Source organism: Carcharodon carcharias, chromosome 7, assembly GCF_017639515.1.
Source record: "Carcharodon carcharias isolate sCarCar2 chromosome 7, sCarCar2.pri, whole genome shotgun sequence".
Taxonomy (NCBI): Eukaryota; Metazoa; Chordata; class Chondrichthyes; order Lamniformes; family Lamnidae; genus Carcharodon; species Carcharodon carcharias.
In genome coordinates this window covers 10,849,639-10,876,361 of record NC_054473.1, presented here as the reverse complement: position 1 = coordinate 10,876,361, position 26,723 = coordinate 10,849,639, and the positions used below count along the sequence as shown (strand labels likewise).

General features: G+C 51.0%; 1 protein-coding gene across 1 annotated transcript in view; it reads right to left on the bottom strand.

The window, feature by feature from the left end:
- The window catches only part of plxna1b (plexin A1b), a 538,027-nt gene that overhangs the window by 438,921 nt on the left and 72,383 nt on the right, over positions 1–26,723 (bottom strand). The gene's annotated exons all lie outside the window — the stretch shown is intronic.

Genomic DNA, 26,723 nt, shown 5'->3' with positions numbered 1-26,723 from the left:
ACATGACCTGAACTGAGCATCTGAGGGAACCCGCTGGGGACAGAATGTTCCGGGACCTTCTGTGGATGTGATAGGTCACTATATAAATGGCAGTTTCATCCTTCTCCACACACGCTAAAGCCTGCCCGTCACGTTGGTTAGGCACCTTTATTTCCAGTGAACCGATTTTCAAACACCTCGCTGGGCAACCCGGGAAGCAAGTTTGCCAGTATAAGTTGCCAATCGGCCTCTCTTTCCGAGAAATAAAAGATTTGCCACCTATAATAACGCCCCTGTCAAATCTCATGTGACAAACATATGAATGTACGAATTCAGAGCAGAGTAGGCCATTTGGCCCCTCAAGCTTCCTCCGCCATTCAATAAGGTCATGGCTGATCCGATTGTGGCCTCAACTCCACGTTCTGCCTATCCCCGGTAACCTTTGACTCCCTTGTTGTACGGATGTCCTAAAACACTTTACAGCCAATGGAACGCTCTTGAAGTGTGGTCACTGTTGTAACATAAGAAACAGCACCCAATTTACGCATAGCAGTCTCCGACGGACTGCAATGTGATGATGACCATATAATCTGTTTTGAGCATGTGCGTATTGGGGTTACTATTGAACAGGACAGTAATAATGCCCCTATCATGCTGCAAAGTAGTGCAGGGCAATCATTTATGTCCACCCAAGGGAGCAGGCAGGGCTTTGTTTAAGGTCTCTTTCGAAAGACGCCTTTGACATTGCAGCACTCCCTCTGTACTGCACTGGAATATCAGCCTAGATTTCCACACTTAAGTCTCTGGAGCGGGAGTTCAACCCATAACCTTATAACTGTGAGACGAGAGTATTATCCGCTAGGCCACATACCCGAGACAATAACATTTTTTCAATACTGAACATACCCTCATTTTGGCAACAACTGTCTCCACTGTAAAGATGAGCTTTTATTTTGATTAATAGAATTCTCTTAATAATTGAAAATGCAAACTCAGTAATTACAGGAAGTGTTGAACTGCTATGTAGAGTCCCAGAGGGCTTTGCAATAATAGGCTAACTGAATTATTTAAATAAATATGGCTCTGGTGTTTGTACTCTGGGAGTTGCCTTTGTGCAGGCTTTGCAAATATTCTGTTTTATCTCAGTCATTCAACAAAATTGTTTTGTGAAAAGAAAGTTTGCCCTACACAAGTGGAAGAATGAAACTATTGATGGCCTTTTTTTGGTGATGAGCTAACCCCATGTATTGAGGCTGTTGGTTAAGTAAAGCCTTTAACAAAAGAAACAAAGAGAGTCATCATCCCACCATAAAGTTCTTAACCCAATTTATCTGACAAAAGCAGTCACAGGATTGATGATTCCATTACCCTGATTACATGTTCAAAGCCAGGTTTGAGCATGCATCTGTGTCGCCTTCCGTTGAGAGGCTTTGGGGCCTATGTAAAGCATCAGGCCTAACTGTGAACCACATAGGCTTGCCAACTCTCCAGGACTGCCCTGGAGCATCCAGGAGTGAAAGACTAACCCCCACCCCCCCCAACCCCCGGACACTGCTGTGAACAAACACCCAGAGAAAAATCAAAGGGGCACAGACAGATTTCAGATTCTCAAGCAGCCTTTTTTTTTAAAAATTATTTCATGGGATATGGGTATCACTGACTAGGCCAGTGTTTATTGCCCATCCCTAACTGCCCTTGACAAGGTGGCAGTGAGCTGCCTTCTTGAATCACTGCAGCCCATCTGGTGTAGGCACACCCACAGCGCTGTTGGAGAAGGAGTTCCAGGATTTTGACCCAGTGACAGTGAAGGATATGTTTCCAAGTCAGGGTAGTGAGTGACTTGGAGGGAAACTTCCAGGTGGTGGTGCTCCCATGTATCTGCTGCCCTTGTCCTTCTAGAAGGTAGAGGTAGCTGGTTTGGAAGGTGCTGTCTAAGGAACCTTGGTGAGTTCCTTGTTTTGATTCTTTCACAGGATGTGGGCTTTGCTGGCTAGGCCAGCATTTATTGCCAATCCTTCATTGCCCTTGAGAAGGTGGTGGTGAGCTGCCCTCTTCAACCGCTGCAGTCTATGTGGTGGAGGTACACCCACAGTGCTGTTAGGGAGGGTCACTGCACTTCCTGCGGTGCCTCTTATGTTTGGTGCATACTGCTGCCACTGTACATCAGTGGTGGAGGAACTGAATGTTGAAGGTGGTGGATGGGGTGCTGATCAAGCGGACTGCTTTGTCCTAGATGGTGTCGAGCTTCTTGAGTGTTGTTGGAGCTGCACTCATCCAGGCAAGTGGAGAGTATTCCATCACACTCCTGACTTCTGGGGAGACGGGCGGTGAATTACTTTTTGCAGGATTCCCAGCCTCTGACCTGCTCTTGTAGCCACAGTATTTATTTGGCTGGTCCAGTTCAGTTTCTGGTTAATGGCAACCCCCAGGATGTTGATAGTGATGATGAGATTGCCAAGATGAGAGTTAAACTCACATTCTTTGGATTATTATTCCAGGGGTTGGGGTTGCAGGAGCTCGAGAGCAGGAGGATACCATCTAACCCCTCAGAGGCTGCATCCCCACTCTATTATCAGAGCTGATCTGTATCTTAGTTCCATATACCCAACTTCCCTCTACATCCTTCCATTCCTTTACTCAACAAAAATCTATCCATCTTAACCCGGAACATATCAATCGATCCAAAACCCACAGCCTTTTGTGGAAAGGTTTTAACCGCCTGTTGTGTGAAAAATTGCTTCCTGACTTCACTCCTGAATAGCCTGGCTCTGATTCTGTTATAAATGCTCCCAAGTCAGGCAGCACCTGTGGGCAGAGAGACAGAGTTAATGGGCAGAATCTGATGCCCTCCCCTGTGGTGGGTTTGGTGGTGGGGGGGGGGGTATTTAATCAGGTGGGAGGTTGGCAGCTAGAGACCCCACCACATCTCTGCCTCCACCCCGATTAAGTCTGTGGCAGGAGGGCCTGTGGATGGCCTTCCCATCCCATCCCACTGCGGCCCATTTAAGGGCCTCAACACACTGGTATTAACCCAGTGCTGAATACAAGGGGCTGCTGGCCTCTACTTGGCTGGCAGCTCTCGATGGGCGGGGCATCTACCCTCAGGCCCAAGAGCAGGCCCACTGCTGGCCTATCAAGTGCACCAAGTCCCACCACGAAGCAGCGGGCCTTACCAAAAAGGGGGCATCGCAGGATCTCGCCGCCTCTCCAACGGCTCAGACATCCTGCGTAAAAGAGCGCATCAATCTCCCTGAGGCACGGAGCTGCCCCGGGGGTGGGGGGGGACGGGACTGAATGGATATTAAAAGGATTGAATAAATGATTTAAAAATTTAGTTTCACATGAGTTGGGGCATGCTTTTAAATGTACAAAAATTTATCTGTTTATTTAATAAAAGGTTCAGGAAACCTCATCCCGCCCGTGGATGAGATTTCCTGAAAAACGCAAAGGCCGCTTGGAATCTTCGCCTCCCCCCCCACCGCCTCCTCGCCCCAACCCCCTACCCCGCCACCCCCCACCCCCCACCCCACCCCCTACCCCACCAACCTTAAGTTTGGACGGGCAGTGCTAAGCGCCTTCGTTCATTTCTTAATGGCCCTTAACAGGCCGTTTACTTTTCAGCGGGCAGGCAGCCGATTGCGGCACGCACACACACAGGCCGAACGAAATATCGTGACGGTGCGCGGCGATGTCAGGACGCACGCCCGACGTCATCGTGCGTCATTTTACACGCCGGCCTGTCGGCCCCCACCCCCCACACGCTGACCAGAAAATTCTGCCCTTGGGATGGGAATCACTGCAGCAAAGGAGAGGGAGAAATAGACAGACCGAGTTCCATAAAAGGCGGAATGGACTGTTGGGAATTGACAGGAACAAGTACCCTGTGCCCTCCGTCAATGACACAACTCCAGGTAGACATCCACACCAACCACAAAGACCATTTGTTTCCAAGACAGTGCGTCAAAAATCTCCCTTCCCAAGGACAATCCCACAACAGAACAAGCTACCAAAGGAAATAGTCACAGCCCCACTGTTAAGATCCAATGGTTGTTTAGAAATGAAGACTGAAACCACGACAGATGTCTTCAGACAGAGTTTTATTGTTTGTCATAAATCTCTCCACAGACTGGACTAGTCTCAGCTATTATCCCTTTTATACAGCCAATGGGTACTTAGTTAAACAACCTTATAATTAGCAATTGAACTTCTTTAACTGCTTCCTTCCCTAACACCCATCACTGGGAATCTTCAAGACCCTGCTTTAGATTCTTTCCATTTAAAAGTTTTCATGACCGGGACTACCACCTCAGCAGGTCATGCCTGATTTAGCTAGCGCTACCCAGTTAAATGTTGGTGCAATATGGATGTTAGTCTGTGATGCTGACACAACTAAAGCAGAGGTATATACCGTAACCCCATAGGTGCGCTTAAAGTGGGAGGGACGGAACCATCATGGACTGCAGCGGTTCAAGAAGGCAGCTCACCACCATCTTCTCAAGGGCCATGAGAGATGGGCTATAAATGCTGGTCTAGCCAGTGACACCCACATCCCATAAATGAGTAAAAAGAAATCAGCCAGAGTTCCCTCTCTAATGTAAAGCCACCGAAGGCCTTGTGTGCCTTCCCTGAGATCAACCAATCGAGGACAGGCTTGGGATCACCCCAGTATGTCTGGCTCCGCCCTGCTACCACAGAAGCTCACCGAGGAACCAGAAGGCTCTCTGTCACAAATCAGGGGATACGTTTCAATCTCCAGCGGCAAGGATTCAATATTAATTTGTGCATTTATTCGTATTGATGAGTGGTTGGTGTGCTTCTCAGTGTTGTGCCAGGAAGTGTATGCTGCATGCACGCTCTGTGGTGGATTCTCCCGTCAGTGCTGACCGCAGTTGGCTGTCTGGACCAAACGTTGGCGTGACCAGCACAACCAGCCACCGTGCAACACCCTCAGAGATCCCACAACAGGCTGTCAATGAGACAATTTACCTCAATCATCATTGACACCCACTCCCCAACCACACGTCTCCCCAAAAATCACTCTGAGCTCCCCAGACGGTCCCAGGAAATGCCCAGACAACACATGAAGAAGTCCGGGCGCCCTGCATTGATCCTCAGCTGTGCACAGCCGGTCAGTCTCGGATGGAGCAGAACACAGTACATGGGGGTGAGAGGGAAGAGCGGTGAGGAGAGACAGAGAAAAAAAAAACACGCACATTCATGGAAATAAACCAAATTTAAGGCACAAAGGGAGGCCACTCAGTCATCATTTCTGTGCTGGTCAAGGAAGAATCATTCAGCCTAATCCCACTTTCTGACTTTTATTCTGTAGCCCTGTCTGCTACAACACTTGAAATGCATATCCAAGTATCTTTTTAAATGTGATGACTGTTTCTGCCTCTACGACTCTTTCAGGCTGTGGGTTTCAGGTTCCCACCCACCCACTGGGTGAAATTATTGCCCAAATGTTCCCTTCCAAACCTTCTACTAATTACTTTGAATCTATGCCCCCTGGTTATTGACTTCTCTGCTATTGCAAATAAATCCTTCCTATCTGCTCTATCCAGGCCCCTCATAATAATATCACGATGGAAAAGGTGAAAGCGGGATTAGACTCGTCTTGTGGCAGCATCGAGAGTCAAACAGCCCACCAACATTTAATGTCTGGGTTAGCACAAGAAGAATAATGCAGTCCAATTAGGGGCAAGCAACCCAGGGCAATTGCCCAAAAAACCAAAGCAACAGGTGGACTCCACTAGACTACGTTAGGGTCATGTTTATGGAGTAGTGGGTACATGGAGGGAGGGAAGGGATCCATTCCGTAAGCCAATGTTCGAGGCCCTTTGAGTCTAGTGCCAGTGTCTGTGTGGACAAGGAACCAACAAACCATCATCTCTCCCAACATAGTCACAGATTTGGAAGGAGGAGCAAGATTTGGTAGTCACCTCACTATAGGAAAAGAGCACAGTTTCTCTTTTTGTTCTATATTCTTTCATGGGGTGTAGATTAGAGGAGTCAGGGCTGTGTTCCTTGGAGAGGAGAAAATTGAGAGGAAATTTGACAGAGGCATTCAAAATCATAAAGGGGTCTGGACAGAGTAGATAGGGAAAAACTGTTCCCATTGGTGGAAGGATCAAGAGTGACAGGGGCATAAATTTAAGGCAATTGGCAAGAGCAGCAATGGCGACTTGAGGAGAAACTTCCTCACGCAGCGAGTGGTTAGGATCGGGAATGCGCTGCCTGAGTGAGGTGGAGGCAGATTTAATCGAGGCATTCAAAAAGGAATTAGGTTATTACCTGAAAAGGAAGAGTGGTTAGGGTTAAGGGGAGAAGGTGGAGGAATGCTCATTCAGAGAGCCAACAAAGAAACAAGCCAAATAACCTCCTTCTGTGCTATATTAATTCTGTGATATAGGCGTCACTATGATGCCCATCCCTATCTGCCCTTGAACTGAATAGCTTCCTAGGTCATTTCAGAGGGCAGTTAAGAATCTACCACATTGCTGTGGGTCTGGAGTCACATGTAGGCAAGACCAGGAAAGGACAGCAGATTTCCTTCCCTAAAGGACATTAGTGAACCAGAACAATGATAGTTATCATGGTTTTATATGATATATTTATTAATTGAATTTAAATTAAATTCCACCAGCTGCAGTGGGATTTGAACCCATGTCCCCAGAGCATTACTAGTCCAGTGACTTTACCACTATGCTACCATCACCTCACAACACAGCTATATGAATCTGCTTCCATCACCACCTTTCCAAGCAACAGATTTCTGATTGCAACTTCTCTTCTCCCCTTCCCTCTGGTTCACCTTTCCACTACGTTAATTATTCCACCATCCTCGTGCTCGCTGACCTGAATTGGCTTCTGGGCCAGCAATACCGATTTTAAAATTCTCAACCTAGCTTTCAAATCGCCCCATGGCTTTTTTCCTTCCTAACTCTGCTATCTCCACCAAACCTACAGCCCTCTGTGATCTCTGTGCTCCTCCAATTCTTGAGCAACCCGATTTTAATCGCTCCGCAGGGCTTTGGTGAGACCACATTGAGCACCCTGTGTACTGTTTTGGTCTCCTTATTTGAAAAAAAAAATGACTGCATTAGAAGCAGTTCAGAGAAGGTTCACTCGACTCAGTCCCAGGATGAGGGGCTTATCTTATGAGGAAAGGTTGAGCAGGTTGGGCCTGTATCCATTGGAGTTTAGATGAATGAGAGGTGATCTCACTGAAACGTATAAGATCCTGAGGGGCCTTGATAAGGTGGATACTGGGAGGATAATTCCTCTTGTGGGGGAGACTGGAGTTAGAGGACACAGTTTTAGAATGAGACGGGATGAGGAGAAAAATTTCCCCTTAGAGGGTCATTAGTCTGTGGAAATATCAATTCCCTAGGAAGCAATACAGGCTGGGTTATTCATTTCATTCAAGCGGAGTTAGATAGATTTTTGTTAAACAGGGGCATTAAGGGTTATGGGGGGCAGACAGGAAAGTAGAGCTGAGGCCATAATCAGATCAGCCATGATCTTATTGAATGGTGGAGCAGGCTCGAAGGGCTGAATGGCCTACTCCTGCTCCTAAGTCCTACGTTTCTTCCGATTTTGTTCACTAACATTCAACAGTCGTCAATGTAGGTCAGTGAGCACCGGATGACAGTCGTTGGGATTTAACATGGGTTAGGAAATGGACAGAGTTCTGGGTGAGCTTGAGTTTATGAAGGGTGTAAGACTGGGCGTCCAACCAGGAGAACCTTGGAATAGTCAAAATCTAGAAATGACAAAAGGGAAAAAGGAATTAAGGGAACAGGGAGATCTGAGGGTTTACGTACACAAATCTCCGAATGTGGCAGGACAATTTAACAAGCCTGTTTAAAAGGTATATGAGATGCTTGGTTTAATAAACAAAGGCATTGAGTACGAAAGCAAGTCAGGCACAAGCTAGAACTGGCCAAGACCTACACACTGAACGACCAGAGAAGCCGACTCAACTTTAACAGACAGGACCCATGAGTGCGTGAGCAAACTCCCATCGTCTAAATTTCTTGACCATTTCTCCTCTGAAATTACAACAAATACTTATAGTTATATAGCGCCTTTAAGGTAACAAAACGTCCAAAGTATTTAAAAGTTAGCACCAGGCCCCATAAAGAGATATTAGGGCAGATGACCAAACGCTTGGTCGAAAAGTTTTACATTTTCGGCTTTAAGGAGCATCTTAAAGGACAAAAGAGAGGTAGAGGCAGAGAACCGCAGGGAGGGAATTCCAGGGCTCGGGCCAAAGACATGGCTGCCAATGATGGAGCAATTAAAATCAGGGCTACACCAAAGGGGCCAGAATGAGAGGAGCATAAATATCTCCGAGGAAATTATAAAGTTGGTGGGGTGGTGGTGGTGGTGGTGGGTGGGGGGGGTGGGCGCTGGAATGAGGCCACGGAGAGACTTGAAAACAAGGATGGGACCTTTAAAAATCGAGATGTTGCTCGATCGAGAGCCAATGGTAGGTCAGTGAGCACAGTGGGGTGAACAGGACCTGGTGAGAGTGAAGAGGCGGCCAGAAGAGTCTTGGATGAGCTCAAGCTGACGGAGGGTAGAATGCGGGAGGGCAGTCAGGAGTGGGCTGGGTTGGTCCAGTCTAAAGATAAAAGCAACATACTGCGGATGCTGGAAACCTAGAACAAAAAACAAAAATACCCGGAAATACTCAGCAGGTCTGGCAGCATCTGACCGATGCTGTCAGACCTGCTGAGTTTTTCCAGGTATTTTCATATTTTTTTCCCCTGTTTTAACTGTGGCAAGTTTGCAAGCACTAAATCATTTAGCAAAGCATCTAACAGGGTGGGGTGAAGAGTGGGGCGGCGATGCCGGGGGGTGGTGGGCGAGTGGGGGGGGCGGGGGGGGGGTGGTGGGTGGTGGGTGGGGGGTGTTGGGGGGGAAGAGGTGACGGGGGAGGTGGCGGGGGGGGTGGGATTTGTTCTTGGGCAAATTGGAACAGTGGGGGCAAAGTACTCAGCACAATTAACATAGCGAATCAGGGACAAATTGGGGATTTAAGACACTGTTGTGCTGGATGTGAATATTTATGAATGGGGATTGTGCTTCCAATAGCAGATTCCAGGCACCAGGGAGGTGAAATTTTCAGCTGAACTGCACTCCTCCCATCTGACTGACTCTTATTCAGCCACCCTCGCTGTTTCCCATCTGCCAACAAGTTCAGGCAGCTAATGGGAATTTCTCGCCTCATACAGCAGATCGCTGTGTTTAATTAGACCACGTGTAGACGCGATGCAAAAGGTTAGTTTAAGAGAATTAATGACTAACAGCTGATCTCCTGTGTTGTCCCTCACTGGCAATTCAATAAGAATCAGTCTCCTGCTTCCCCGGGAGACTGCTCAGCTCCACTTTCCAGATTTTACACCATCACCAGCTCTCACGTTTAACACCTCGAAATGATTAGTGATGCAATGTTAGACAGGAGAGGAAGGGAAGAAAGAAAGGCAGACAGAGAGTCAGCAGGATCAATGGAGAGAGACATCAGAGACCTTATGTGAGGAACAAAGGTCAGGGGGGGTGGTGGGTGGTGCAGGGAACGAGGCAGAGAGGGAGGGAGACAGTTGGGGGAGAGCGCGAGGCAGGGAGGAGAGAGAGCTGGGGGGGGGGAGGGAGGAGAGAGAGCGGGGGGGGGGAGGGAGAGAGAGCTGGGGGGGGGAGGAGAGAGAGCCGGAGGGGGGAGGGAGAGAGAGCTGGAGGGGGGAGGAGAGAGAGCCGGAGGGGGGAGGAGAGAGAGCCGGAGGGGGGAGGAGAGAGAGCTGGAGGGGGGAGGAGAGAGAGCTGGAGGGAGGAGGAGAGAGAGCTGGAGGGAGGAGGAGAGAGAGCTGGAGGGAGGAGGAGAGAGAGCTGGAGGGGGGAGGAGAGAGAGCTGGAGGGGGGAGGAGAGAGAGCCGGAGGGGGGAGGAGAGAGAGCCGGAGGGGGGAGGAGAGAGAGCTGGAGGGGGGAGGAGAGAGAGCTGGAGGGAGGAGGAGAGAGAGCTGGAGGGAGGAGGAGAGAGAGCTGGAGGGGGGAGGAGGAGAGAGAGCTGGAGGGAGGAGGAGGAGAGAGAGCCGGAGGGGGGAGGAGAGAGAGCTGGAGGGGGGAGGGAGAGAGAGCTGGAGGGAGGAGGAGAGAGAGAGCCGGAGGGGGGAGGAGAGAGAGCTGGAGGGAGGAGGAGAGAGAGCCGGAGGAGGGAGGAGGAGAGAGAGCCGGAGGGGGGAGGAGAGAGAGCTGGAGGGAGGAGGAGAGAGAGCTGGAGGGAGGAGGAGAGAGAGCCGGAGGGGGGAGGAGAGAGAGCTGGAGGGGGGAGGAGAGAGAGAGCCGGAGGGGGGAGGAGAGAGAGAGCCGGAGGGGGGAGGAGAGAGAGCTGGAGGGAGGAGGAGAGAGAGCCGGAGGAGGGAGGAGGAGAGAGAGCCGGAGGGAGGAGGAGAGAGAGCTGGAGGGAGGAGGAGAGAGAGCTGGAGGGAGGAGGAGAGAGAGCTGGAGGGGGGAAGAGGAGAGAGCCGGAGGGAGGAGGAGAGAGAGCTGGAGGGAGGAGGAGAGAGAGCTGGAGGGAGGAGGAGAGAGAGCCGGAGGGGGGAGGAGGAGAGAGAGCCGGAGGGAGGAGGAGAGAGAGCTGGAGGGAGGAGGAGAGAGAGCTGGAGGGGGGAAGAGGAGAGAGAGCTGGAGGGGGGAGGAGGAGAGAGAGCTGGAGGGAGGAGGAGAGAGAGCTGGAGGGGGGAGGAGGAGAGAGAGCTGGAGGGAGGAGGAGAGAGAGCTGGAGGGGGGGAGGAGAGAGAGCTGGAGGGGGGAGGAGAGAGAGAGCTGGAGGGGGGAGGAGAGAGAGCTGGAGGGGGGAGGAGGAGAGAGAGCTGGAGGGGGGAGGAGGAGAGAGAGCTGGAGGGGGGAGGAGAGAGAGCTGGAGGGGGGAGGAGGAGAGAGAGCTGGAGGGGGGAGGAGGAGAGAGAGCTGGAGGGGGGAGGAGAGAGAGCTGGAGGGGGGAGGAGGAGAGAGAGCTGGAGGGGGGAGGAGGAGAGAGAGCTGGAGGGGGGAGGAGAGAGAGCTGGAGGGGGGAGGAGGAGAGAGAGCTGGAGGGGGGAAGAGGAGAGAGAGCTGGAGGGGGGAGGAGAGAGAGCTGGAGGGGGGAGGAGAGAGAGCTGGAGGGGGGAGGAGGAGAGAGAGCTGGAGGGGGGAGGAGAGAGAGCTGGAGGGGGGAGGAGGAGAGAGAGCTGGAGGGGGGAGGAGGAGAGAGAGCTGGAGGGGGGAGGAGGAGAGAGAGCCGGAGGGGGGAGGAGAGAGAGCCGGAGGGAGGAGGAGGAGAGAGAGCTGGAGGGAGGAGGAGAGAGAGCTGGAGGGGGGAGGAGAGAGAGCTGGAGGGGGGAGGAGAGAGAGCTGGAGGGAGGAGGAGAGAGAGCTGGAGGGGGGAGGAGAGAGAGCTGGAGGGGGGAGGAGAGAGAGCCGGAGGGGGAGGAGGAGAGAGAGCTGGAGGGGGGAGGAGAGAGAGCTGGAGGGGGGAGGAGGAGAGAGAGCTGGAGGGGGGAGGAGGAGAGAGAGCTGGAGGGGGGGGGGGGAGGAGAGCTGGAGGGGGGAAGAGGAGAGAGAGCTGGAGGGGGGAGGAGAGAGAGCTGGAGGGGGGAGGAGAGAGAGCTGGAGGGGGGAGGAGAGAGAGCTGGAGGGGGGAGGGGGAGGAGAGAGAGCCGGAGGGGGAGGGGGAGGAGAGAGAGCCGGAGGGGGGAGGAGGAGAGAGAGCTGGAGGGGGGAGGAGGAGAGAGAGCTGGAGGGGGGAGGAGGAGAGAGAGCCGGAGGGGGGAGGAGGAGAGAGAGCCGGAGGGGGGAGGAGGAGAGAGAGCCGGAGGGGGGAGGAGGAGAGAGAGCCGGAGGGGGGAGGAGGAGAGAGAGCCGGAGGGGGGAGGAGGAGAGAGAGCCGGAGGGGGGAGGGAGAGAGCTGGAGGGGGGAGGAGAGAGAGCTGGAGGGGGGAGGGGGAGGAGAGAGAGCCGGAGGGGGGAGGGGGAGGAGAGAGAGCCGGAGGGGGGAGGAGGAGAGAGAGCTGGAGGGGGGAGGAGGAGAGAGAGCTGGAGGGGGGAGGAGGAGAGAGAGCCGGAGGGGGGAGGAGGAGAGAGAGCCGGAGGAGGGAGGAGGAGAGAGAGCCGGAGGGAGGAGGAGAGAGAGCTGGAGGGAGGAGGAGAGAGAGCTGGAGGGAGGAGGAGAGAGAGCTGGAGGGGGGAAGAGGAGAGAGCCGGAGGGAGGAGGAGAGAGAGCTGGAGGGAGGAGGAGAGAGAGCTGGAGGGAGGAGGAGAGAGAGCCGGAGGGGGGAGGAGGAGAGAGAGCCGGAGGGAGGAGGAGAGAGAGCTGGAGGGAGGAGGAGAGAGAGCTGGAGGGGGGAAGAGGAGAGAGAGCTGGAGGGGGGAGGAGGAGAGAGAGCTGGAGGGAGGAGGAGAGAGAGCTGGAGGGGGGAGGAGGAGAGAGAGCTGGAGGGAGGAGGAGAGAGAGCTGGAGGGGGGAGGAGAGAGAGCTGGAGGGGGGAGGAGAGAGAGAGCTGGAGGGGGGAGGAGAGAGAGAGCTGGAGGGGGAGGAGAGAGAGCTGGAGGGGGGAGGAGGAGAGAGAGCTGGAGGGGGGAGGAGGAGAGAGAGCTGGAGGGGGGAGGAGAGAGAGCTGGAGGGGGGAGGAGGAGAGAGAGCTGGAGGGGGGAGGAGGAGAGAGAGCTGGAGGGGGGAGGAGAGAGAGCTGGAGGGGGGAGGAGGAGAGAGAGCTGGAGGGGGGAGGAGGAGAGAGAGCTGGAGGGGGAGGAGAGAGAGCTGGAGGGGGGAGGAGGAGAGAGAGCTGGAGGGGGGAAGAGGAGAGAGAGCTGGAGGGGGGAGGAGAGAGAGCTGGAGGGGGGAGGAGAGAGAGCTGGAGGGGGGAGGAGGAGAGAGAGCTGGAGGGGGGAGGAGAGAGAGCCGGAGGGGGGAGGAGAGAGAGCCGGAGGGAGGAGGAGGAGAGAGAGCTGGAGGGGGGAGGAGGAGAGAGAGCTGGAGGGGGGGGGGGGATCAGAGCTGGAGGGGGGAAGAGGAGAGAGAGCTGGAGGGGGGAGGAGAGAGAGCTGGAGGGGGGAGGAGAGAGAGCTGGAGGGGGGAGGAGAGAGAGCTGGAGGGGGGAGGGGGAGGAGAGAGAGCCGGAGGGGGGAGGGGGAGGAGAGAGAGCCGGAGGGGGGAGGAGGAGAGAGAGCTGGAGGGGGGAGGAGGAGAGAGAGCTGGAGGGGGGAGGAGGAGAGAGAGCCGGAGGGGGGAGGAGGAGAGAGAGCCGGAGGGGGGAGGAGGAGAGAGAGCCGGAGGGGGGAGGGAGAGAGCCGGAGGGAGGAGGAGAGAGAGCCGGAGGGGGGAGGAGAGAGAGCCGGAGGGAGGAGGAGGAGAGAGAGCTGGAGGGAGGAGGAGAGAGAGCTGGAGGGAGGAGGAGGAGAGAGAGCCGGAGGGAGGAGGAGGAGAGAGAGCTGGAGGGGGGAGGAGAGAGAGAGAGCCGGAGGGGGGAGGAGAGAGAGCTGGAGGGAGGAGGAGAGAGAGCCGGAGGGGGGAGGAGAGAGAGCCGGAGGGGGGAGGAGAGAGAGCCGGAGGGGGGAGGAGAGAGAGCTGGAGGGGGGAGGAGAGAGAGCTGGAGGGGGGAGGAGAGAGAGCTGGAGGGGGGAGGAGGAGAGAGAGCTGGAGGGGGGAGGAGAGAGAGCTGGAGGGGGGAGGAGGAGAGAGAGCTGGAGGGGGGAGGAGGAGAGAGAGCTGGAGGGGGGAGGGAGAGAGAGCGGGGTGGGGGGAGGGTCAGCGAGGGGGGAGGGTCAGCGAGGGGGGAGGGTCAGCGAGGGGGGAGGGTCAGCGAGGGGGGAGGGTCAGCGAGGGGGGAGGGTCAGCGAGGGGGGAGGGTCAGCGAGGGGGGAGGGAGTGCGAAGGGGTAGAAAGTGGGGGGATAGAATGCGGGGTGGTAGAAAACAGGAGGAGAGAGCGGCGGGGGAAGGGTGGGGTGGGGAGGAGTGAAGAGGAGAGAGAGCAAGGGGGCGAGAAAGAATAAGGTGGGGGGGGAGCAGGCAAGGGTAGCATCCCAAAAATCAGGAGGACATAGCCCCCAAGAAGATCGGAACTACAGGAAGCAGTTAACAACGGGGGATAGCCGCCCTGCCTCTCCTCTCTTCTGGCCCTGCAAAACACTACCGGCTGGTAGCAGGAATGCAACCCAATTTGCATTACCCTGACACAAATCAGGAGCAGGAGTAGGCCATTCAGCCCCTCAAGCCTGTTCCTCCATTCAATAGGTCATGGCTGATCTGACTGTGGCCTCAATCCTGCCTACTCCCGACAACCTTTGACTCCCTTGTTAATCAAGAATCTATCTACCTCTGCCTTAAAAATATTCATTAATCCCACCTCTACCGCTCTCTGGGGAAGAGAGTTCCAAAGAATCTCATCCCACAGGGAAAAAAGTTCTCTTTATCTCCACCCTAAATGGGAGATCCCTTATTTTTAAGCTGTGTCCCCTGGTTCTGATCTCTTGCACAAGGGATCCACCCTGCCGAGCCCCCTAAGGATCTTATATGTCTCAATAACATCGCCTCTCATTCTACTAAACTCCAGTGGATATAGGTCCAACCTCTCGTCATAAGATACCCTCCTCACCCCAGCAATCAGTCGAGTGAAACTTCTCTGAACTACTTCTAATGTAGTTATGTCCTTTCTTAAATAAATTATACACAGTACTCCAGATGTGACCTCACCAACTGTAGCAAAACATCCCTACTTTTACATTCCATTTCCTTTGCAATAAACAACAACATTCCATTTGCCTTCCTATTCACTTAATATACCTGCATGCTAATGTTTTGTGATTCATGTACCAGGACACCCAGATCCCTCTTACATCCCAGAGTTCTGCAATCTCTCTCCACTTAAATAATACTCTTGCTTTTCTATTCTTCCTGTCAAAGTGGACAAGTTCACATTTTCCCACATTATACTCCATCAGCAAAATTTTTGTCCACTCCCTTAACCTATCTATATCCCTTTGCAGACTCCTTATGTCCTCTTCACAACTTACCTTCCCACCTATCTTTGTGTCATCAGCAAATTTAACAGCTACACGTTCTGCCCCTTCATCCAAGACATTGAGATAAATTGTAAATTGTTGAGGCCCCAGCACTGATCCCTCCCTTGCTTTATTTTGCCAACACGAAAATTACCCATTTATGCCTACTCTCTGTTCCTTGTTAGCTAATGAATCCTCTATCCATGTTAAAAATAAAAATACCTGGAAGAACTCAGCAGGTCTGGCAGCATCTGCAGAGAGGAACACAGTTAACGTTTCAAGTCCATATGACTCTTCAACAGAAGTAAAAATAGAAAAGAGGTGAAATATAAGCTGGTTTAAGGGGTGAGGGAGGTAGGGTTAGATAGAGGGTCAATGATAGGTGGAGAAAACCAAAAGATGTCACAGACAAAAGGACAGAGGTGTTGAAGGTGGTGATATTATCTAAGGAATGTGCTAAGCATATCACCACCTTCAACACCTCTTTGTCTACGACATCTTTTGGCTATCTCCACCTATCACTGGCCCTCTATCCAGCTTCACACCGACCACCCACCCCCCCCCCACCCCCCGCTTAAACCAGCTTATATTTCACCTCTTTTCTATTTTTACTTAGTTCTGTTGAAGATTCATATGGACTTGAAACGTTAACTGTGTTCCTCTCCGCAGATGCTGCTGAGTTTTTGCAGGTATTTTTGTTTTTGCTTTGGATTTCCAGTATCCGCAGTTTTTTGCTTTTACCTCTATCCATGTTAATATGTCACCCTCTACACCAGGAGCTCTAACTTTCTGGTGGCATCTTGTCAAATGCCTTCTGGAAATCTAATTGCAGCACACGCACAGGTTCCCCATTATATTTGCTAGTTACTTCCTCAAAGAACTGCAGTAAATTAGCCAAACAACCTTGATTTCCCTTTCAGATTTGAGACATTAAACAGAAGCCGATCCGCTCTCTAAGGCGATGCAAAACATTCCGTGGGCTCTATTCAAAGATGTGTAAAGGAGTTCTCCTCAAGTGTCCGAGCCCAATATTTATCCCTGAGCCAAAATCACTGAAAAGCCGGTCACCTGGTCATTACTACATTGTTGGTCATGGGATCACACTGTGCACAAATTAGCCGCTGCATTTCCTACATTATGACACTGACTACACTTGAAAAAAGTACTCCATTGGCTGTAAAGCGCTTTGAGACGGCCTGTGTTGCTAAAGGCACTGTATGAATGCAAGCTCTTTATTTTTGTTAGGAAAGGTTATCAAAGGGTATACGGCAAAGGTGGGTGAATGGAGCTCAGGTACAGACCAGCCATAATCTAACTGAAGGATGGAACAGGCACAATGAGCTGAATGGCCTTCTCCCATGTCGCTAACTGGGCATTTAGTAAGGACAGAACGCTGGAGTGCAGGAGAATGGAAATTGCTTCAACAGCTTCATTCTGCAGCCATTAGCGCACTTCCAAATATACCCGACAAACGGTGACACATCACCCCTGCTGTTGGAAGGTTACATCAATCTGGCCTTCTGAATCATAAAATCTTCACACCACTGCTTTAACAGAGCCAACGTTAACCCTTAAGGCTTTGGGCCATCTTTAACTCTAGGCTGCAAGTGGCTGCTTTCTGAGGCTGTTTCCTAAAAACTGTTTTCATTTTGCAGCCCCAAGTGCCTCATGTTCCTTAAGGCATTTCAAAGCAGAACCACAGGAGCTACTGTCCCAGATTCAACCCTGATCTCTGCCCAGGCAGCTATTGCTGACATGGCTAGCAGTTGCTACCCATTCCAAGTTGGTGCCTGTGGCCTTTCTTGGTGGGGTTGCTCCTAGCCTGGAACTACTCAGGTCATCCCGGGCAGGGTCCAGCAGAGACATGAAAACCAGCCTGGGGAGTACTGGGACAACCTGGGGACAGGAGGGGAAGGGGGAAGCACGAACGAAAGAAAAGAAAAAGAGTTCCTATTGATTGCACCCACTGACTCCTGTTGGAAAATGTACTGATCTCTGATACCATTGAGATGCTTTCTCCAGTTGAGTAGCCATCCACTCTGAGGTGTTTAGCGCATAGTCAGGGCTCATGAATCTGTGCTCCTGAAAATGAACCCTCAGATTCAGGAGGAGATGGTGGCGAAAATTCAAGAATTTATCTAAACTGACCGTAAGCCACTAATCTAGTTCACTTCCTCTCAGATGATATGTAAACATGTCACACTGTCATTACACCCTCCTGCCACAGAGGCGCTGCAGGTGCGAAGGTGTAAATCAGCGTCTGCAGGTTCACTCATATCTTCATCATAAAATTCCTGCCTCTGGATTTAAGAATGAGAGAATGTAGAACTTAAAAGTTGAGAAGGATATATTTATAGGATTAAATAAACAAGAGCGTGGAGCAGGACACCAGGGTAAACCAAATGGCCTCTGTGTGCCGTGGATTCCATGCAATTCTGCGTGAAAACGGAGACTCAACTCGGTCTGTGTGCCAGGGTCGGTTCTTCCGTTGCCACCGAGGTTGACAGGAAATATCTCACACTGTATTACTGAGTGCATTTATCTGATTACGCAAGTAGAATTAAATATAGAAAAGAATCATCAGTGTTTTGAAATCGTTTAATGTGGTTTTCCACTATCAGGAGATCTACTGATTAGAAACTGAGTTGAGCAATCATTTGATTATTTTTAAGACCCCACATTAAAACAAAATTACTGCGTAAGGTCTGTCTCCAGCAAAGGGCAGTTATCAAATCCAGTTGAATTGAATCTAAAGGTCTAATTTGGAACCATTGTTCACCCCCCCCCACCCCCCCCCCCACCCCACAAAACTACATCAAATTAGGTGATTTCACCCAAGGCATTGGTGGCAGGTCCAGTGGGCACCAGGCACTGGCAAACAAAAAACAGAGATTACTCTGCTCCGATTGGGACAGCATCACCCATGGGCGAGCAAGGGGTGGGGGGGGGGGGGGGGGGGGGGGTGGAAGACAGGTTTGTGCTCGGCTGTGATGCATTCAGTAGGTGAATAGCCGATTCAAGCATAAAGCATGGGCTCTTCGGTGAGGTGCCTTTCACACCTTCAGGACTACCCAAAGCAACTCACAGCCGGTAAAGCAGTCCACGTCCAAACGTAGCAAGGCTTGGACACTATCCAGGCTTGGGCTGACAAGTGTCAAGTAACATTCGCGCCACACAAGTGCCAGGCAATAACCATCTGCAACAAGAGAATATCTAACCATCTCCCCTTGACGTTCAATGGCATTTTCATCACTGAATCCCCCGCTATCAACATTCTGGGGGTTACCATTGACCAGAAACTGAACTGGATGAACCATATAAATACTGTGGCTACATGAGCAGGTCAGATGCTAGGAATCGTGCGATGCGTAACTCACTTCATGACTGTCCACATTCTACAAGGCATAAGTCAGGTGTGTGATGAAATACTCCCCACTTGCCTGGATGAGCGCAAGAAGCTTGATACCGTACAGGACAAAGCATCCTGTTTGATTGGCACCCCATCCACAAACATTCACTCCCCCCACCAACGATGCACCTTAGCAGCAGTGTGTACCATCTACAAGATGCACTGCAGGAACTCGCCAAGGCTCCTTAGGCAGCAGCTTCCAAACCCACGACCATTACCATCTAGAAGGACAAGGGCAGCAGATAGACAGGAGCACCACCACTGGAAATTCCCCTCCAAGTCACTCACCATCCTGACTTGGAAATATATCTCCATTCCTTCACTGTCACTGGGTCAAAATCCTAGATCTCCCTCCCTAACAGCACTGTGGGTGTACCTACACCACATGGACTGCAGCGGTTCAAGAAGGCAGCTCACCACCACCATCTCAAGGGCAATTAGGGATGGGCAACAAATACTGGCCAAGCCAGCGATACCGACATCCCATAAATGAATTAAAAAAAAAAAAACAGCCAGCAAAGTTCTTTTTAAAGCACAGTCACTATTGTGATATAGGAAATGCAGCAACCAATTTGTGCACAGCAAGTTCCAAGAACAACAATGTAATAATACCAGATAATCTGCTTTAGAAATGTTGGCTGAGGGGTAAATATTGGCCCCAGAACATTAGGGAGAACTGCACTGCTCTTCTTACAATAGAGTCATGGAATCTTTTATGTCCACCTGAGGGAGCAGGCATGGCTTCTGTTTAACACCTCACCCGTAAGATGATACCTCCGACTGTGCAGCGCAAAATATGTTTCAAATCCCTCAGCACTAACTGAAACCAGAAGAATTCTCCCCGGTGTCCTGGGACAATGTTTATCCCTCAACCAACATCTTACTTTGGTCATCATCACCTTGCTGCTTATGGGATCTTGCTGTGCACCACTTTTCACTACATTACAACACCGGCTGTGCTTCAAAAGTGCTTCACTGGCTGTGAAATGCTTTGAGATGCCGCGAGGTTGCGAAAGGCGCTATATAAATGCAAGTCTTTTCTTTTTCAGCAATGCACTAGAACAGATTTAAAAAAAAACCTAAGCAAATAGTGGTGCTGGCTCCCAGAAAGGGTTCCCTCTCAGTGAACCATTTCCTTGCGAGAGATGTGGACACGTGTGGCGCATATTGATTCGTTTTGAAATGGAACTGGAGCAGTTTCTGAGAAAAGATAATATTAGCTTCGGAGGGCAATTGCCAGTTAGCTGGGATGAGGAGTTATGACAACAATTTGTATTTATACAGCACTCTTAGCATAAGACGACATCCTTAGGCACTTTGCAGGAACTTTATAATGCAAAATTTTAACACCAAACTACATAACATGATAGCAGGTTAGATGACCAAAAAGCTTGGTCAAAAAGGTAGGATGGAAGGAGTGTCTTCATGGAGGAAAGTGAGGTGGAGAGGCAGAGATGGGTAGAGTGGGAATTCCAGGGTTTGGGCCCTGGTGGTTGAAGGTACAGCCACCAGCAAGGGAGCAATGGATAAAAACAAAAAACTGCGGATGCTGGAAACCCAAAACAAAAACAGAAATACCTGGAAAAACTCAGCAGGTCTGGCAGAGAGGAAGAAAGTTGACGTTTCGAGTCCTCACGACCCCTCAACAGAACCGTTGGTCGAAACGTCAACATGGAGAGCAATGGAACTCGGGGGGCAAATTCGAGAAGCGCTGACATCTAAAGTGTTCACATCCAAGCCTGAGCACCGCACCGAGGGAAGACGTGAAGGCACTGGAGAGCGCAGGAAAGATTCACGAGAAGTTCCAGGTTCGAAGCACTTCAGTTGTGAAGATAGATTGGAGAAGCCGGGACCGTTTTCCTTGGAGAAAAGGCGGCTGAGAGGAGATCCCATAGAGGTATACAAAAATCACGAGAGATGTCTGGACAGAGTAGGTAGGGAGAAACTGTTCCCACTCGTGCAAGGGTCGGTAATAAGAGGGCACAGGGTTTAAAAGTAATTAGTAAAAGAAGCAAAAGCGATATGAGGAAAAGCTTTTTTCACGCAGCGAGCGGTTAGGGTTTGGAATGCACTGCCTGAGGGAGCGGAGGAAGCAGGGTCAATCGGAGCATTCAATGATCGGAATTGGATCGTTATCCGAAAAGGAGGAATGTGCAGGGTTACGGGACCAAGGCACTGGATGAATTGCCCATCCGGAGAGCCCAATGGCCCATCCTTCTGCACTGCAACAACTTCCTCGGTGATTCGGCGAGGGCTGTGGGGTGGGACAATCTCGCAGAGAGACTCGAAAACAGGGAGGAGAATTTTTAAAATCGAGTGCCTGCTCAGTCGGGAGCCGGCGAGCAGAGGGGTGATGGGTGAACAAGAGTTAAGAAACGGGCAGCAGAATTTCAGGCAACTTTCAGCTTACGAAGGGTAGAACGTGGGAGAGCAGCATGGACCGATGCGGTCTCCGGGAGTTTTGCTCAGTTTCCTGCGGGAGTCAGACAGCAATATTCTAGAATGTTCCACGAATTGGCAGCAGGGCTCATTTCCTGTTGTGTGGCTGGAGATTGGGATGACGGTTTTAAACGGTTGCACCATATTTTAACATGGCAGATTGCCTTTCTCTGCCGTTGGTTTCCAAGTCCAAAGCCACCATCTTAGTCACATCTCTGCTAGAAACAGGTGAGCAGAGTGTGGTGGTCACACGTGTGGTATGGGATTTAATTTAGTTGTAAAAAAAAAAAAAATACACATTAAACATTCAATTCACCAGGAAGTGAAGGAGCAGGGAATTCACACTTTAACGACTAAAGTACCATTCTTGCTTGCGCTGTCCCTACCCTGGCCATACCCATAAAGCACCTGCCAATCTTGACCGAGAATTTAACAGGGATCAGTGTGTATTTAGACAGTGGTAACATTAGGTGCTCAATCCAGAGAATCTGGCCACCAGAATCACCTCTCCCTGTTGTGCGCGCACAACACACACACCCGAGAAACTACCCCATCGCCCCTCAATTACATTCCCCATCGCAGCTTTCCTCAGTAATAGTGGCCGGGAGGGGTTGAGCAGGCCATAACCCTTTGGCCATCCTCGTCTCTGCGCCTTGCAACATGGTGCCTTAGGTCTCAGTGTTTAATGAGGACCTATTGAAACCCCGAGCCCGTCAAACGTCCCCCAAAGCCAAAACGGAAAACACTGGTGACGCTCAGCAGGGTCATTTGCGAAGAGAGGAACAGAAGTGGCGAATAGTCAGTCACCGGCCTGACTCAGTTTCTCTCCCCACAGATGCTGCCAGGCCGGTTGCGTTTTTCCCCCAGTGTTTTTCCCCGGTTTCTATTTCAGGTTTCCAGCACCCGCGGCATTTTCCTGTCGCACCGAACGTTCCCAAAGCGGATCATCGCTGCCACTGATATGCAGGCTTTGCAGTAAAGGTTCATCATCATTACTACGCTCAGCTCCAACTGTGTCAGTGTTTCAATAAACACTGTGAAACAACAAATACAGCTGTACACATCGACTGGCAACGCTATCACTGACACATCAATAAATAATTAAGCCTCCAATTAACTCGTTAAGGGCAAAGTGCTCAGTTCCGGGTTTAACCAGCAAGCAATTCAGGCACGCTCACCTGTTGTAGCAAGTCACGTGGTTGGAAGTGTGCAGGTCGACCACGGACTCCCTCAACAGCGGACTGGCAGGTGACGTGCCTACTTGTCCAATCAGACCTATCCACCGTGAAATGAGAGCATAAGTAGAAAGTCCTCTCCCCTTCACGACATCTCACGATCTGGTCACTCTTGGCACCAGGGTGCCGGAGAAATCAAATTGGGTGGATGTGTGGAATTTTTGTACATTGAATTGTTGGAGGTGGGGGTGGTGGGGGGGAGGGTTGCAAAAATATATTTAAACATGTCCCCATGTCCCCTCTTGTGACAGTGTCACACGAGCTGGGACGTATTTGTAAAAAGTCAGGAAAATTTATTTTTTCACTTTATAAAACCCGTGGATGAGGTTTCCTGAAAAACGCAAAGGCCGCTTGGGCTCTTCGCCTGCCCCCATCCCACCCACCAACCTCAACGTTGGACATGCAGCGTTCTTAACAACTTTAATTACTTTTTTAATGGCCTTAATAGGCCTTTGACCATTCACCAGGCGCACAGTCACCTCCAGCGTGCGCCTGCTGAACAGAATATCGAAATGATGCACGGTGAGGTCAGGACACACACCGACGGCAATATTCTGCCCCATGACTTTGAGCACCTCTACCAATCTCCTCACAACCTTCTCTTCTCGACAGAGAAGAACCCCAGCTTCTCCAATCTCACCATGTAACCGAAGTCCCTGATCCCTGCAACCATTCTCATAAACCTTCTCTGCGCCCTCTCGAAGCCTTCACATGCTTCCAAAGTGAGGTAGCCAGAACTGTACTCCAGTTAAGGCCAAACCAGCCTTTTCTAAAAATTGATCATCGCTTGCTTGTATTTGTACTCTAATGCCTCTGTTTATAAAGCCCAGAATCTCAACTGTCCTGCCACTTGCAATGATTTGTACACATATACATGTCTCTGCTCCTCCAACCACTCTGCCCTTCAGTTTATATTGCTTCTCCTCATTCTTCATACCAGAATATGTCACTTTGCACTTCTCTGTATTAAACTGTATCTTCCACACTTCTGTCCATGCCACCAGAGGTTTGGGACCGAGAAAGATGGGAAAAGTTTTCAAGGGGAACATTCAATCATCAAGTCTGCAATACAGAAACAGGCCACTGGGCCTATCAGGTCTATGCCGGCACCTAGGCCCCGCATGAGCCTCTCCCAGCCCTCAAGGGATATACTGGTTAATGACAACACTGATTTAAACCTTTCTTGTGGCTCAAGGTGCAACTGTGTCCATCTAGGACATGCATGACCATAAAGAACCTGCAGCAAGAGGTTCAAAATGCTGGTGTGGACTATGGACCCAACAAATAAAACAGATCCAAATGGCCAAGCCACAAAGGGTTTGGGACAAACAAAATGGTCATTACACTGAAGATGCACAAATCCTTCCAGAGCGGGCAGCTCCAACCTCCCCACCATTCCCACTGCTCTCCAGAAATTCAGCTTACACTTCACAGGCTGTCCTGGCCTCAGCATAATGCCCGGTGCCGCTTGGGTTTGCTGTGATCAAACCAGGTCGTATATTTTCCAGTGTAGTTGGTCATGCTGGACGCTGGAGTGGGTCAACGACAAACCTGTCAGACTGGTCCATCTGGTCAGTGGCTACTGGGATTCTTTGCCAGAAAAATGAGCCAGAGGCAGTGCAGAGAGTGGTTTGCAAAGTTGCAGGTTTAGGGATTTCAAGCCAAGCTGATTTGTGCACCAGATGCTTACCCACACTCTTAGCACAACACAAGACTTTATAGCAGATCGTATCTTCCAGAAATGAAGCAGTGAAGTGTGGGATTTAACTCTTAGAGAACCTAGAGGCCTTTCAAAGCAGTAATACCAATTCCAGTCCTGGCAGCATCATAGTACAAATGAAAAAACAAAGGAATAAGCTGTTAAGGTTTAGCGAACCTGCCGCCTCTTTTTCCTAGACCAGCTCCCTCGATTAACCGCCCACCTTGCCAATGGAGTCTTGAACCCAATTACATTCCTTGGGTGGCAACACTTGCTATCTGCCCATTCAGGTGGGCACCGCATAGAACAGTGGGCAGGGGTCCTTGCAGAGTCTTGGGTCCAACATTCGTCCCTTGACTACCACCGGCAAGAACCAATTAACCGGGATCCTGGGATCTTGCTGTGTGCAAAATGGCTGCTGGGTTTTCATAGATGTATAGTCATCACGGCTAATTTGGTTGGATCCGAGACGGGGCTCAAAGGCATGATGTCCTCTTAAGCTGGAGGATCAGGGGCAAGTTGGCAAGGAGAAGAAATTGTGTTTTGTTCAGCTTGTGATCAGTAGACAACCACACAACTTCATTCTAACCCTCCCAGACACAATCACTGATAAAACATTGCCCATTCAATGCAAAGACTACACTTGCTTATGGACACTTCACTCGGAATGAAATTAAAGTACCACCTCATAAAAAATACATTAGCATTTCATCAGTAAGTCCTCACTACAGCAGCAGCTGATCATAGGAGCGGTGTTTCACCATTAGTCAGAGTGGCATCTTTTTATTAAACAAGACAGCCTGCAGTATAGCACAAGCAAGGCGGTGGAGGCTTAGGTGCGTGGGGGGAGAAATCAAGAAAAATATCTGGATCTTCCCTGGTTAGATTCTATTAACCCCTTCCCCTTCATTTTCTTAGTCCCTAGCAGAAATGGTGTCCACGCCTCTGGAGGCAAAGATTCAAGGCCGGAAAGAAAGAGAGAGAGAAAAACAATGTATTCAGTTCCTTTCGTGCTCTCAGGACCTCCTCACACCTAAGAGAAAGGAGCTGGAAAAGGCCACTCGGCTCCTCAAACCTGCCCTGAAAGGACCGAACCTTCTGCCTCAACCTCACTTTCCTGCCCGCTCCCTAATTCCCTCAATGCCCCTTGGGGCTCAGAAATCTATCGATGTCGGTCTCGAATACTCAACAACTGGACAACCGCAGCCCCCCTGGGGTGTAAGAGGCACTTTGCACCCTAATGAATTGCTTCTGAAGTGTAGGGGCTGTGACGCAGGCAAATATGCTGGCTGACGCAGGGACCTCCAACAAACTGTAAAAATGAGAGAATCGAAGAGTTATTCTGCCTTTCGTTCAAGGTAGGACGTGGACAAAATACAAGAACTCCCCCCGTCGCACCCAGAATAGGCATGGGGTTGCCAATCCTCCTGGAACGACCGGGAGTTTCCTGGAATGGGCATTAATCTCCTGGAGACCATAAGCAATAGGAGCAGGGGTAGGCCACAGGGGTATCTCGTGGAGCCTGCTCTGCCATTCACTATGGTCAAGGCTGATCTCGGGCTTCGACTCCATTTCCCCACTCACTCGCCATATCCCTTAATTCCCAGAGATCCCAAAAATCTGTCTTATCCCAGCCTTAAATGCACTCAGCAGTCCAGTATCCAAAGGAAGCCTTCCGGGGTGGGGGGGGACTTTAAACCGCAGCATCTGTGGCAAAGAGAGCCAGCGTGCAGACCGGACTTGCCAGGGCAGAGGTTCTCTTCTCTCATCTGTGTTTGTTTGGTCTGCGACATCTTTAACACAGGCAGCCGGGCCAACGCTGTGGGCGTGGGTATGTGTGGGGCCTGCGGCTGCACCCTCAGCGCTTGTTGAACCCTCAGACGCTCCAGCCGGCCGCTGATTGGACGCGGCCGCTTCCAATTGGAAAGCGCAGCATTGCACAGCGGCGGCTCTGATTGGCTACAGCAGCTCTCCGGCCCTGGGACGCCAAGGGCAGTGGGAGCTGGGAGTTTACAGGTAGGATCCTCCTTCACCCAAGACTGCCCAGAACCAGGGCAAGGGGTTTATCGTCAGGATAATGTTCACTTCTCGCATTAACTTCTTCAGGCGGAGATATTTCAGGCACAGGTGATCCCCTGGGAATGTGTTGATGCTTTCAAGTATTCCCAGATCTACTCACGCCATGCCACCAGGATTCTGGGATACCACTTCTGCTGACGTCTGCAGGAATATGTCCAGCCAGAGTTGGCGACCCAAAATAGGCATCAAGCAATTGGTTTATCACCTTACTCCCAAAGACGGCACTACCAACAATGCAGCACTGCCTTTGACGCTGCACTGATGTTATCAGCCCCTATTATGGGCAAGGACCCTCTGAACGAGAGGCACAAGATATCGCGAAAAGGTCCACCTTCGATCCCTGCTGACCACAGCGAGGCAACGCTACAGTTGGCCTCAGCATTGTCGGACAATGCACAAAGGTCAGAGGTCCCAGCTTCAAAATGCAATTCAATGACCCCTCTGCCCCCAACAAGCCCCCCCCCCCACCCCCTTGGAAGAGTAGTTGTCAGGGAGATGGGATCAAGTACAGGATAACATCACACACACAACATGCGCACAGTTAAAAGCAGACACAGGCAACTCAAGAATGCAATCAGCAAGGATTTTTTTTCCCCCCAATAAGGGTGTGGAAATGTGAAATAATCTAACAGGGATGCTGCAGCACAACTGGAGCCTCCGCAACAGGGATGAATAAATTCTTGTTGGGTTAGAGTATCCAAAGATCTGGAACAAAGGCAGGTAAATGGGGCTGTAGTATAGATCATATGTGGTCAAACTGAATGACAGCACTGGCTCGGGGGGCTGAATGGTCTACTCTTGTCCCCAAGAATGTCCTTGTGAATAAGGTAGCAGAAATCTG